Genomic DNA, 5575 nt, shown 5'->3' with positions numbered 1-5575 from the left:
AACTAGGTGGGCTTATAAGAATTTACCCAACCTATGAACTTGGGCTCAAACTTGTGCAGACTAGGCCCAAACTGAGCCTCGAATTGGGCCTTCACTTTGGCCCAAATGTTGGGTCCAATACAAGCCTAAAATGAGGTTAGGTTAGGTCGTCACTGGCCCAACCAATGGACGGCCCAGCTGAGATCTGACCCATGCGTGGCCCACTGGGATTTATCTCAAGTGGGGCCCACTGTGGTAGGCGGAGTGGCCCACAGGGCTGGCCGATTCTGGTCCCAAACATGGCTGATCTCAGCCTACCCTTTTGGGCTGATTGCGGCCCAGTACATGGTGGTTTACACAGCCCAAGAGCTGGCTGACTGGGCCCGTTCTGGCCCATCAAAACTGCACGTGGACTGCCCACAAACTGGGCCTGGCGGGGCCCAGCCTGTTAGACCCAATGGACGTCCAGGAGTTTAGGCTTGGCTGGTCATCCCTGGCCCATCAATGGACGGCCCAGCTGCCACTTGAGGTACCCATAGGCTGGGCCGTTGCTGGCCCAGCAATGCACCTTCCCACACAACACACAGACTGGGCCGTTTCTGGCCCAACAGCACTACCATATGCCAGCCCGCAGGCTGGACTGGGATCACAGGCCCACTGAGATTCGACTCAAGTGGAGGCCACTGATGATTTGTGTGGTGCGGCCCACCGAGATCTACCTGATCGCTGGCCATATTCCAACCAGTTTGGATTGTTCGCGATGGGCTCCCGCACGGGGATGAACTGAGTTTAAACGGTTACATGTCCAGCACCTGGGCCTGGGTGAATGAACGGCTGCCAGGAGGTGGGGCTGATGATGGTTCGGTCCTCTCCTGATGACCCAACTTCTTATTCGAGGGGCTTAGGAGGGTCTGAATGAACCCAAACTCGAGCAGGCTTAACGTGGTGCATCTTAGCTCCAACAAGGAAGAAGCCTCGGCGTCAATGGCGGATTTAGATGTGGGCCATCATCCTCCTAATGATTGCTGTGGGATGTTGAGGTGGGTCATACGGAGCTTGCGAATGCAAGGAATCCAAGCTTCATACGCCTCTCATGGTGGGTTCGAGCAAAGGAGGCTGCCGCTACTCTCCTTCTTTCCTTCCCTTTCTTTTCTAAAAACCTAGTCTTGAGGGGCTAGGATTACTCTAGAGTGGGCGGTTGGGATGAAGAAAGAGCAGCTCACGCGGATCGTGCCAGCTGGCCTGCCAAAAGGTTTCCGTTTTTGGAAAGCTTTTGTGTTTTCGGTTCCTATTTGCGTCGGATCTCGTGTGCACACCCGTATGCAGTATCTGGTGGAACAGCTATGGTTTTGGTCAGCCTCGCACTGTGGACGCGATGGACGGTTCTGATCATCTAATTGGGTCTCTATGGTGGGCCACGATTGTAACAAACGGACACCCTCCGTTTTTCAAAAACGCCCGTAGGCAGGAGCAGCGGGAGAGAGAAAACTCTCCTTTTTTGGCTAGGCACGGGTCAGAGCTCGTCTGACCATGTTGGAAATCCGGTGCACTGGGGGTGCACCACTCCAGGTGCACACATACTATAGGAGTGGGGCCCATGGTGATGTTTTTGGAAAATCTACTCCGTCCATCTACTTCCTTGGGCCCTATTAGGACGTCCGGCTGAAGAAAAGGGCAGATCTAAAGTTTAAGTGGGCCATACACAGATATAGGTCCTTAATTGTGGATCTTCATTGATCTGATGGTCAGATTAGATTCAAACTTATCATCAACGGTAAAAAGGTATTAATGGGCCATTGTGTATGTCCAAGGCCTCCAAAATACATTAGTAACCAAATAATATTTACAATATAAAGTTTATTATTACTTTATTATGAATTATTATTATTATTATTATTGTTATTATTATTATTATTTTTAGATTAAAATTGTAGGGCCTTATTTTAAGGTGGTCATGTAGATATGTGGGCCACAAAATGGTTTAATTAAAATCCTTAGTAGTTAATTACACGTCTTTAAAATACTACAGTCTTATTGGTTTCAAATTGTTGGCCCGTATAAATCCAATGGATGGATTGATTAATATTTGGATCGAATATTATTTGACTAATATAAATTCAATGGTTGGATCGACTAATATTTAATTACCAATAACCTAAGGGTTCTAAAGAGCATTTGTGTGTGGTCCCGAGGTTAATCATGAAATCAGATGATATGATTTGTGTCTTCAAAGGGTGGATTGTCTAATAGGACGTCGTAAACTAATGAATGGTGGATCTTGTGATTTTGATCCCTAAGTTTACTTTACATGATTTAACCATACTGAATAGGCGTATTCCTAAAACATTTTCACGATCGAGATTCTAAAAATTGGATTTTTATTTATTTAAGTACAGGGTTAACTTAATTGTGTTGTGATGGTGACAAGTACATTAAACTATGTGCGTTATCATATCTGTGTAAGCTAATTTAGATCTACGTGGTGACACACGAGCACTGAAAGAACAAGACGTTACACAATCAAAGAAGAGCTAAGTCTGAGGAAAGCTGACCTTAAGCAGTAAATGCAGTAGGGACAAGACTATGGTGAAAGGTCAAGCCTGCCACTTCCCAACTGCCAAAGGCCCAGAACCACTTACTCCTCTAGTTCTTATTAGAGGTCGGGGCGTCCGTGATAATGTTTCCTCCAGTCCCCCTCAAGCAAAGTGATAGTACCAATCCTCGTAAGAATAACTAGGCTTCAGCTAGTACATATGAAGGAATTTCTCGACAGTAAGCTCGGGTTTCTCGAGCTCGGACCAAAGGACGGCGGAGCCGATCAACGTCCTTCATGCATTAGGGATCAACTGCCCCAAGGCCAAGTCTAGATGACCAAGCACCCACCTTACTATACTCTGAAAAGGGAGCCTCATGCTGCATTAGAGAGCGACCTGAAAAATGGGAATTGCCCCCTTTGGAGGATGAGTAGGGAGTTCGTCCGGTGAAGGGACCCAGAGGACCATCGACTCTGGGATATGATATCCTGACCTAATTAGAACTAGGTCGGTCTCATTAAGGGTCAACTTTACGGGACCCTTCACCCCCTCATCCCCAGAGGATTCGTCTACATCCTCCTCGTCGAACGGATTGTGCTCTACCCTAATCGTCCACTTTGTCGGGGACTTTTCCCGTGCTCTCGACAACTGCGACGCCAGGAAATCAGCGTCGCTCATCATCACTAGCGGTGACGGTGGGTTCGACATTGGTCGAAGGCTACTCGCCTCACTATCACTGCTAAAGCACCCTCCCATGAATTTAGTGAATCAAACATAGCGATTAGTCCTACAAACGCCAGGAGTCGGTAATGAAGAACAAAAGCGAAAAGGGAGGGGGTAAGTTGGAAGATAAGGCTCACTGGGGAAGACTATCGCCCAAACATCACCAGTGATCTCGCAGTGAAGTTCGTCGAAAATCGCCTATACTGGCAACAACGAAGAGGTAAATGTAAAGTGGAGAAATGCAGGCAAACTCTGCTCAGGCATTAGGGTTTTCCTTATATAGGGGAGCCACGTGGCGACACCTAAACGCCCTCATCAATGCCCATTAATGCAAACCCTATACGACGTCTCCTTGCTGCCCTATCTCGACAAGTGGCGCAACCCAACACGTGGCACGACCCGACACGTCTCCTGACTCTACTATCAAGAAAACACCACGTGCCACTCTCCTATTGATCAGACGTCGAAACGACGACCTGACAAGTCACATGGCCTCGAGCCACGATACGCCACCTCGACTAAGCCGTACATGATTACTAGCACACCTCGACTCCCATGTTGACCGCCATATTCAGCATTTATAGCAGAACAGTTCGACCTAATAACATCAGACCTACTTTCTGAGTCTATGTAACCGACTCAAAAAGTAGGGGGACTTATTGTTAAGGGAAAAAAAGAGCAACCCATGACAAAGGATCGAACCAACAACTAGCACAGACCAATGGCTCAAGCTCGACAAGGATCGCAAGGCCCTCTTAGGTCGCAAGGTCCTCTTAGATTGGAAGGCTAAGGGTCGTGTCAATTAAGCCTAAGCTACTCGAAAAATAGCCATTAGTGAAAGACGCCAAACATAATATAGGTCGAGACGACCACAGGTCGGTATGAATGTAGGATAGCACGACTTTCGATGAACTTCAGAGCTACCAGAGCTGACGACCACATGGACATTACAAGCTTGCTTGGTCGGCTTAGTCGTCGGATGATACTGATCCTTTAATAGCTCGACCATCTTATCTTTAAGGAGCCGTCGCCTCCCCATCCCGACCTACTCTATAGGTCAGGCAAGTTCATTAGTCCCTGACTGACAATCATGCTTATCCAACGAAAAGGTCCGAGATCCCCTCCAATAATCCCGGAGGGATAAGACCAAGATCCCGAGGATCACAAGGAGATCCCTATCTCTTAGAGACTCCAGCTCAATCCGTATCTGCCAAAATGGCGGCGAAATCTGCAACAATGTGATCTTCCCTCTGAATAGAGAAGACTTCTCACTCGTGTGATCTTCCCTCTTGTATAAATAGGATAAGCACTAGACGGTGAAAGGTACACAACTCATAAAACTAAAAAGATTGGTGACTCTTTTCTCTTGAACCATTTTCTACAAAGACACATATCCTTCACTTTGGCATTGAAGGGTCTCCTGTGTTAGCCAGGGTCTTCCTTTTGTCTTTCCTTTATTGTGTGCATGTGAATAAAGGTCTAAGGAGGGTCCATCGGAGAACAGCATCAACAAATCCTATATTTGGGTATTCGAGAAGTCTCGTGGAGTGGGCCAATTTTTTTTTTTCTTGGAAAGAATATATAAGGTGAAGCCAACCTGATGGATGGATGGGATCTCACATGTAGATGCCATGCTGGCACATGAGTAGCCTGTTTATGAGCTGTATTGCACACGCGTCTCAGCTTACATGACAAAGTTATCAGGATGGGTAGCAGATTGCATACTCCGTGGGGCCTACCGTGATATATGTGTCTTGTTGGCTTAAAGTGATGTTTATTTGTCATCCAACCGCAGAGAAAAGTAGAGAGATAGTAAAACGTTTTTTTTTTTTTTTAACGTACACATCCTCACACCCCAGATACACCACAATAGGCTGTTGAACCTATGACCTTACGTGTCACAACCCTAGTGAGTCTTCCACTAAGCGATAATTAGGGACCGTGTCCATCGGGATGAAGTTAATAGTACCATGCATATGTAAATTCCTCATCCTTGGATGAACTCGAGTGTTCTCGGGTCGCACAAGTGATACGTGTGACAGCGGATTTTTTTAAGGACATGGGATTACTTTCTGGTAGCATATACGTACATCGACCCAGACCCTCCAAATTCTGGGCCCGATCATGGATGGTGCATGGTCTTGAAAATTTCACTGATTGAACGATCCAGAGCCTTCAACTTGTGTTCATCATATGGATGGTAAATTGATCAAAGATCCTGACTCAGCAAACAAAATCGGATGGTTATGATCATACAGCCGGAGCAATGGGCCGTATATATGCCACGTGTACGTTGGATGAGTCACCATCATTTAGAAGACGTTGGTGAATGAGAACAA

Source organism: Magnolia sinica, chromosome 5 (assembly GCF_029962835.1).
Source record: "Magnolia sinica isolate HGM2019 chromosome 5, MsV1, whole genome shotgun sequence".
NCBI classification, from domain to species: Eukaryota; Viridiplantae; Streptophyta; class Magnoliopsida; order Magnoliales; family Magnoliaceae; genus Magnolia; species Magnolia sinica.
The sequence above is the reverse complement of the archived record's forward strand: the minus strand, read 5'-3'. Positions refer to the sequence as shown.